Source organism: Choloepus didactylus (assembly GCF_015220235.1).
Source record: "Choloepus didactylus isolate mChoDid1 chromosome 23 unlocalized genomic scaffold, mChoDid1.pri SUPER_23_unloc1, whole genome shotgun sequence".
In the NCBI taxonomy this organism is placed as follows: Eukaryota; Metazoa; Chordata; class Mammalia; order Pilosa; family Megalonychidae; genus Choloepus; species Choloepus didactylus.
Genome location: NW_023637590.1, coordinates 160,099 through 169,611, shown reverse-complemented (window position 1 = coordinate 169,611; position 9,513 = coordinate 160,099). Strand labels below are relative to the sequence as shown.

Sequence of the window (9,513 nt, the reverse complement as noted above, 5' to 3'; positions counted from 1 at the left end):
TTTGCTACAGCTGCTACAACAAATACCACACACTGCTTAGCTTAAAAAATGGGAATTAAGTGTCTCTCAGTTTTTGAGCCCACAAAAGTTCAATACCAAGGTATGAGTAGGCTATGCTTTCTCCAAAGTCTGTAGCATTCTCATGGTGGCTTGCTAATGTTTTGTGTTCCACGGCTTATATCTCTGCTCTGTCACATGGCAATCTACCTCTTAGTTGTTATCTATCTGGATTATTCACCAGTCATATGGACTAAGACACACCTGATTTAATGTGGCCTCACCTAATTGGATCCTTGTAAGTAGGATCTCTTCAAAAATGCATCCACCTCCACAGGGCTGGGTGTTATGACTTGATTATTTTTCTTTATGAGGGACATATTTCAATACACCACAGTTCATGAAACAAGCCTAAATAAACTCTGAAATGTTGAAATCATACAAAGTATCTTCTTCAACCACAATGGACCAAAGCTATAAATAACATACGGAAGACTGGAAAATAAATGAAGTACCTAGAAATAACTCAGTACACAAACAATGGTAAAAAAAAAATCACAAAGGAAATTAGGAGATATCTTGGGATGAATGAAAACATAAGTACATTACCAAAACTTATGGGTTGCAGGAAAGACTTTGCTGGGAAGGATAGGTTGTGAATGATCACATTGAAAGACAAGAAAAAGCTCAAATCAATAATGCAATCTCACACCTACAGGAATTAGAAAAATAAAAACTAAACCTGAAGTGAGCAGGAAAAATGAAATACGAATTCTACACAAAAATGAAACGGGATGAAAAACAATAGTGTATCAGTGAAACCAAAACAGAGTCCTTGAAAAGACTGGTAAACTTCATAAAATGTTAGCGAGACTGACCAAAAAAAGTGCACAAAGTACTAAAATCACAAATAAAAAGGAAGACATTGAAGGATCATAAGAGGATACCATGAATAGTTACACAGAAATCCTCAACAAACTAATAAGAGATTGTATCACTAATCAAAAACCACCCAACAAAGAAAAGTTAACTTTTAAATTAGAAATAAGGCCAATACTTCTCAAACTACCAAAAATTTGAGATGGGTCAAGCATTTCTCAATTGAGACTAGCAACACCATAATACCAAAGCCAGATAATGATATAAAGACAAAAAAAATTTAGAAGATAATGTCCCTTATGAAAATAGATGCAAAAATCATACTAGCCAACTGAATCTAGCAGTGCATGAAAAGCATTATACACCACGACAAAGTGGGATTTATCAAAAAAATGCAAGAAAATCAATGTGATATACCACATTGATGGTGACTAATACATTCATATCTCACATGGAACAATCATTTGACAAATCTGGCATCCTTTCTTGACAAAAAGTCAGAACTAGAAATAGTAACTTCCTCAACATGAGAAAGAGCATATATGAAAAACCCACAACTACCATATCAGTTGTGGAAAAGCTTTACACTTAAGAACTACAAACACAAGAATGCTGACTATCCATCCATACTGCTATTTAACTTTCTGCTGGAAGTTTATAGCCAGAGCAATTAGGTATGAAAATGAATTAAAACCATTTGAGTTATCTAAGTGCAGGAGGAAGAAGTAAAACTTGCTCTATTTTCAGATGACATATTCCTACAAACAAAATCCCCAACAACTTTGGAACTAGTATAAGAACAGACATATTGACATAAAAAAATGCAAGCAACAGAAGAAAAATTGATAAACTGGACTTCAATTAACTTTGCAACATTAAATGACATTTTCAAGAAAAGTGAAGACACACAGAGTGAGGAAATATTTGCAAACCTTGTATCTGATGAGGTCTTATTTTTCAGTTTACATAAGAACTCTTAAAAATCAGCAGCAAAAAAAGTCCAGTTAGAATGGGAAAGCACTGGAAAACACTTTCTTCAAAGATACACAAATAACCAGTAAGCATATCAACATCATTAGTAATCAGGAAAATGGAAATCAAAACCACGATCAGGACTTCACACCAACTAGGATGACTATTAAAATTGGAAAATAACAGGTGTTGGCAAGGACGTGGAAATAACCCTTGTACATTGCTGATGGGGATGGAAAATAGTGCAACTGCTATGGAAAGATGCTTAGTGTTTCCTCAGAACGTTGATGGAGAATTAATATATGACCCAGAATTTCCACTTCTAGGTATATGTCCAAAACATTTGAAATCAGGGACTAAAACACAAAACTGTACAGTATCCACAGCTGCATTATTCACAGTTGCCAAAAGCAGGTGGAAACTCAAGTATCCATCAACAAAGGGATAGAAAAAATATTGCACATGCATATATTATAAAACCTTAAGAATGAAGCTTTAATTCATATTATACAACATGGATGAACCTGAAATATATCCTGTTGCTTGCAATAAAGCAAACACAAAAGGAAGATTATTTTCACTTACATATTCAAATTCATAGAATCAAAAAGTAGATTACACATTACAAGGGGCAGAGGTCAGCAGAATGGGGGTTAATTCCTAATGAGTACAGATTTTCTGTTTGAAGTAAAATAACCTTGATAATGGTTAGTAGTGATGTTTAACCACAACACTGTGAATTTAATTTGTACCAAGGAATTTTTATTTCAAGTTGTTAAATGGGAAATTTTTAAGTTCTATATAGACCAAAAAAAAAAAAAAAATACTCAAAATGAAATGAAGTGCATGGCTACAATACTCTCAGCAAGCTAAACATGAAAACCCACCTTAAAAATATAGAAACAAACTGGCTGCTTCTGGAAAGCCAAGCTCAAGGGATGGGCCTGGTCCGCGGAAGCCCAAAGGGAACAGGTGGTCGCCAGCCGCCCCGCCGCCCCTCACCCCAGCCCCGCAGCTCCCCCCCCAGGGCCTGGGTCTGCAGGGGGAGGGCCCCGAAGGGGCGGGGCCACCGGAGCAGATGGGGGGCAGGAGAGGGGCCCAGCCTGGCTCAGGACCAGCCGGTGTCACGACCCCCACCCGGGCCCGTGAGGGTCGCGCCAGATCCCGAGCCCTCGCGGCCTCCCCGTAGCCCCGGCCTCCCGCAGTCGCCACGGTGCCCTCGCGGCTGCCCGCTGTTACCCGGTCCCCAGACCCCACATCCCGCAGCCTAGCCTCCCCCAGTTGCCTTCGTACACAGGCCCGACCACTGCGGCACCAGCGCCCGCCCAGTCGCCCCGAGCGCCCTCCCCGGGGTCCGCCCGCCCCCGCCCAGCAGGGCCCGGGAGGGAGGCGGCGCCGGCCGAGGACCCGGGACCCGCGGTACCTGGCGGGGGCTCCCCTGCCACCTGCCCTTGGCGGCCCGAACTCCCCGCCGACCCCCAGAGGCGCCACATCCCTGAAGCTCTCACAGGAAGGAGGCGGCAGCTCTTACTCGACCAACAACTGGACACGGTAACCTGGCCAAGCTGACACATGGAACAAACGTGATAGTCCAACTGCTGATAAGTGATGAAAAAAAATAAAAAAAACAAAGACAAAACACACATTCGTTACAGGGGAACAGTGACAGAAATCAGAGGAGCATGTCTTTAAAAACACTGAGTCTTTGACAATGGAAAGACCTTTTGAGTGCAGAAAGACCACCCCCACAAAACTCAATTCAAATCAATCCATAATGGAACAAAAAATAAATGAGAATACCGGGACACCTATATTGTATATTAAGTGAAACCTCAATTCACAAACGCAGGTGAAGTAAAGATTTTCATATATACAAAAACTGACAGATCTTTAAAGTAATTCACGTAAAGTTCTAATTTAGATAGAATGATCCTAGATGGAAATATTATCCGAAAGAAATGCAGAGCTTGACTAATATTTACTTGTTTTCCTCACTGATTATTTGGCTGATTACAGCAAATATTACTGAGTGCATAACAAATGTAGAGATAATATGTATGTCAACACAATAGACTGGAAATAGGGAAAAAAGCATATTCAATTTTTTTTTGCAACAAAACGAAAGAATATTAACTCCAGGTTCTACTCAGCAGAGTAACAATGAAAACAAAATACAAGGCAGAGGTACTAGAAATTATAAATATAACTCCAACAGGAAAGTTAAAATGGAGTACTAAAACACTAGGTGCCTGTAAAAGAATAAAACAGGAAAAATAAAGTTGGGACAAACAAAACAAAATGTTAGATGGAGATTTATAAGGCAGGTAAGCAAACTGAAGTTTTGTACTTAGAAGCAGAAATTTTCAGATTGGATTAAAAAAGCATTTTGTGAAAAAGCAAGACCCAACTAGATGATAATTATCAGATACACATTAAATATGAAGGCACAGAGTAAAAGTAAAAGGCTGGGCAAGATACTTCCTAAAAGGAGCAAACATGAAAACCGGCGCATCTGTTAATAACAGACCAAGCAGACTTCACAAACAGGAGTGTGACTAGAAAGAACGCATGACACTTCGTAACTAAGACAGTTCATTGGGCAACTACTGCAATTTGAAACATACAGCTTCAAAATATAGAAAGGAAAAGATAGCGAACTAAAGGGAAAAATAGACAAATGTGTGCCACTAACAACAGACAAACAGACAAAAATAAAATCAGGAAACGTAAGAAAGTTTCAACAACCTTGTCAACTAGTTAACTGTTCTAGTTGATATTTATAGAACACTAAATAGTTGCTAAATACATTCCTTAGAAGCATGTACAGGAAATTTCCTGAAGTAGATAATATACTAGATCATTAAATTATATACTAGGCCATAAGTTTAATTTTCAAAGGATTGTAATCATACAGGATACATTTTCTGAGCATGACACAATTTAATCTGTAATCAATGGTTGCAAAACACAGAAAATACTTTTCTAGAAATAGAAGTACCCACTAGCATTACCAACTCACTGGAAAAAACAAAGCTCCTACCTGAGAGGATTATCCAGTTTCTGGAACCACCAAGAAAGAATTCTCAGACGGAAAAAATGCTGCTGAGCCAGGTGCTGCCGTGCACAGTACTTCACACAGAAGATTCCAAACGCAGAATTAAAAACAGATACGTAGAGCTAGGCCTTTTATTGGCTAGAGGAGGGCGGGCTTAGACAATTGGTGTTTTAGGATTGGCTGAATTTTATGCAAATAAGGTGCTGCCCTGTGGTCCAATGGGGGACCAGCTAAGAGTGACTTGTGATTGGTTCAGATGAAGACCATTTTGATTGGTGCATAGCTATGTAAATTAGGGCTTACATTCTGGGCTATCTTGATTGGCCCATCAAGAGTGGTTCAGGATTGGCTGATTTGCAATGCTAGTCCTCTGCCGCCTTTTCTGCCAACCCAAGGTTCGCTAGCCTAGGCTTCCACACTAGGGAAATGATTGAAAATAAAAACGAACATATCAAAATCTGTGGGGTGTACTTAGAGCTTTGATTAGAAGAAAATTTATGGCTTTTAGTGTTTATTAGAGGAAAGAATAAAGTTGATATCAGGGTATAATCTCAACCCTGAGAAACTAGAAAAAGCAGAGCAATTTAAACCCAAACCAATAAAACGGAAATAATAAATATGAATGGACATCAATGACATAGAAAAGAGACAAAGAAATTGTCAAAACAAATGTTGGTTCTTCAAAAATATCAATAAAATTGATAAATCACTAGCTAAACTGATTAAGAAAAAGAGAAAGAAAACACAACAACAATTATCATGAATAAAAGAAGGGAACATCACCAGAGACTATGGGCATAAAAGAAAATGAAAGGAGTATTATGAGCAAATGTATATCACAAAATGGAACTACTTGGACAAAATGAGAACATTCCTTGAAAGACAGAAATTTTAAAAAACTGACATAAAAAGGAACCAGATAATCTAAATTGCCCTGAAGGAAATGAAATTTGTAATAAATAATCTTCTCATTACTAAATTCAAGAGCCAAATGATTTCTCTGGCTAAATCTGTGAAATCTTTTATTGAGAAATGATACTAATATTATACAAACATTTTCAGAAAATATAGAAGGAGGGAATATTCCCATCTCATTTTGTGAAACAGCATAACTCTGATACCAAATCCAGGCAAGGACATTAAGAAAGAAGGGAAATTTTGGAGTTAATGAAACTTTCTATATCTCAATTGTAGGGGTGGTTTTATGACTGAATGCATTTTTCAAAACTCATAATATACACTAAGAAGAGTGATTTTAGTGATTTTGTATGCAAATTAAACCTCAACTTAAAAGAATAACTTTATGTTGAGTGAAATTAGCCAAAAACAAAAGGACAAATACTGTATGGTTTCCCTAATATGAACTAACATTAATGAGCAAATCTGAGAGTTAAAAGCCGATAACACAGGCTACAGGAGATAGAAAGAAGGTAGAAATTGGGCATTTGATGCTGAATGAGTATATAACGTTCAACAGGATTGAGTGTATAGATCCCGAAATGGGTAGCACAAAACTGTGTGATGGTGTCACAATATTATAAGTACAATGAACAAAGATGACTGTGAATCAGACTGAAAGAGGAAGGCGAGGGCATGGATGACACCAGAAGGAAAGATAGAAGATAAAGACTGGGACTGAATAACTTAGTGAAATCTCAAGTTATTCAGGAATATTATGAACAAATGTATATCATTAAATGGAATTTATGGTGGCAGTAATCAATGATAGTGATTAAATGTACAAATATAAAAAATGTTTTTATATGTGGGAGAAAAAATGAATGTAAACTCTGCAAGTTAAGAATGGGATGGTGTTGGGGAAGAATACAATCAAGGAAAAGTAGAGTCTACAGTTAACAGTAATATAACAATGTGCTTCCATTAATTGTAACAAAGGCAGTATACTAAAGCTATATGTCTATCAGAGGGGGATATAAGAGAGAGGTATGGGATTCTTGGTGGTGGTGGTGTATGACATTTTAATTGTAGTTTATTATATTTTTAGTTTTTCTTTTATCTTTTTTTATTCTTATTTTAACTTTTTTTGAGTAATGAAAGTGTTCAAGTGCTGATTGTGGTAATGAATATACAACTATACGATGATACTGTGAACAATTGATTGTACATGGATGACTGTATGGTATGTGAATGTATCTATAAAATTGCAGGGGGAAAATAAATAGAGGGATACAAATGCTGGAGAAAACATGGAGAGAAGGATCTACCTATTCACTTTGGTGGGGAAGTAGTATAGTACAGCCTATCTGGAGGGCAGTGTGGGGTTCCAAAAGAAGCTAAGTATGGGACTGCCATAAGATCCTGCAACCTCATTATTGGTTATATATTGAAAGAACTGAGAGCATGGATATGAATGGACATTTGCATACTGGTATTTATGGTGGTAGTATTCAAAATTTGCAATGAGTGGAGGTGGCCTGGGGATACATGTCCTGATGAACAGAATGGTGAGATGTGATGTTTGCATACCATAGAATATTGAGCAACCACAAGAAGGAATGAAGTTGTGAGGCATGCAACTACGTGAATGGATTGTGAAGACAACATTTTGAGTGAAATAAGCCAGAAATGATTTTTTTTATTTTATGATTTAATTCAATAAAATTTAAAATAAATGTAATTTTAGAGTTTTGGAATGCTTACTTTGTGTGTGGACAGAGAAACATGAAACAGTAAAAAATAAACAAATTTCCCTCACACTGTGTATAATTCAGCAATAAACATTTAACATCAGAACACAAAAAAAAGAATCAGAAGCCAGATATGGGGGTCAAGTTTATTCAAGTGATGAGATGCAGGAGAATCTGACTACAGAACCTTTGGGGATGAAAGTCATATATTAACCATGGAAGGGAAACTGCAGCGCCCCGGCGTGTGTAACATCTGTCTCTTCTGTTCTGTCCAAGCCCAGAGTTTACTCCGAGTCGCTGCTATCCGAACTGGATCCACTGGAACTGCTGCTTCCAGACTCGGAGGCACTGCTGCTGCCGAGACGGGACAGCCCTCCCGAGGGCGTGGAGCCGGATTTCTCTTTCTTGGTTTGTCGTTGATCAGCTGCCCATTGGCATCCTGCAGCCGCTTCTCTCTTTCTTTTTTCCCGAGCTAGCTCCTCTTTTGACTTGGCTGCCTGCTTTCTCCCTTTTGTGGAGAATGGTTTCCTTTGTTTTTTCTGTAAACATGACTTGACATATCTCTCCAGTTCTCCTAACGTGGTGGGTTTCAGGGTCTCAAAGTCAATCTCGATGTCCTCGGGGATGGAGCGCTGGAGCCAGCCCTCCTGAGACCGGATGATGTGCACCAACCGGCCCAGTTCTCCCAGGCAGCCAGCTCATGTCCAGGCTAAGCCGGCGCTTCTCATTGTAGCTCATGGCAGGCCCCGCTTTCTCCTCCTTCCCTCCCTCCCCTCCCTCCCCCTCCTCTTCCTCCCCTCCCCTCCCTCCCCTCCCCCTCCCCCTCCTCCCCCTCCCCCTCTCAGCAGGAGGCCGACGCCTGCTTGCCACCCTTCCTCCGCTGCCTGCTGGCCCTGGTCCCTGCAGTTGGCCTTCTTGGCAGGAGTCTTTTGCTGGGTCTGCTTGGCTGGCGGGTCCACCGCAGCCTTCATCTCTTCCTCGGCCTTCGCTTTGTGCTTCTTCTTCTTGTCTATCTTCTTTTTCTCCTTCTCTCTCTTCTCCTTTGGTTTGCCTGCAGCCTCCTGGGGAGGGGGCGTGCTGCCCACGGCCAGCTGCAGTCTCCAGGCGGCCAGCAGAGGCCGGTTTGCAGGGGCCTGGTCGGGGCCTCCCCCGGCCTCTCTCCACTCTTCAGGTGTCGGGGCTCCCTGCGCAAGCATTTTTTCACAAGTAGCACAGAAATGACTGAAACAACCCAACTCCCAGACCTCCGTGGGAGCAAATCAGTAAAATGGAGATATGGGCCCCTCTGCCCCCTCTCTGGTGGCGACTTGTTTCTGCCAGCAATTCTGGAGGGTTTATATGGGGGTAGCCATCAGTATCCTAATAAAAATCACAAAACCGATTCAGATTCCGCCACCAACCCTTGGCAGCCTGAGGACTCTGGTGAAGGCATGGGTGACAGATGACCATTTTTGCGGGACACTGATTACGTGCTTCAACTTGGCGGGCCTGGGCCAGGGGACCGGATCCGCCCCTGGGGAGGGTGGTGGGCACGGGTGACAGCGCCCTCCACAGCCCCCCAGGCCTGGGAAAGTGAGGCCGGAGGCAGGCCCCATTTCCTCACCCAAAATACCACCGTTAGGGGAGGCTTGCCGGAGGGAACCGCCTTTTCCCCACCCCCTTATCTTGCTCGCACACCTCCCGTTGCCAGAGCAACTCCCGCCACTACCAGTGCGCATACACTGTTGCCAGACACCGTTGCCAGAGCAACTCCTGCCCCTTTTCAAACTACCTCCGCGTGCTCTTAGAACCAATCCTACCCTTTATCCCCTCAGCATTGGCTTGTAACAACCCCCGCCCTCTATGCCAGCCCATATAACCTGTGCTCACCCCTGAATAAAGGTCCTTTTGTTCTACCCCTACTGGAGGAAGAGTGTCTTGTCTTTCCCTTCTCGCCGCCCTCCACACCTTGCACGCCACCGC

The 9,513-nt window shown here is 41.2% G+C and overlaps 1 pseudogene; it reads right to left on the bottom strand.

Moving 5' to 3' along the window:
* Nucleotides 1-7,835: 7,835 nt before the first annotated feature.
* On the bottom strand, nt 7,836-8,747 carry LOC119524822 (annotated as a pseudogene).
* Nucleotides 8,748-9,513: the final 766 nt, after the last annotated feature.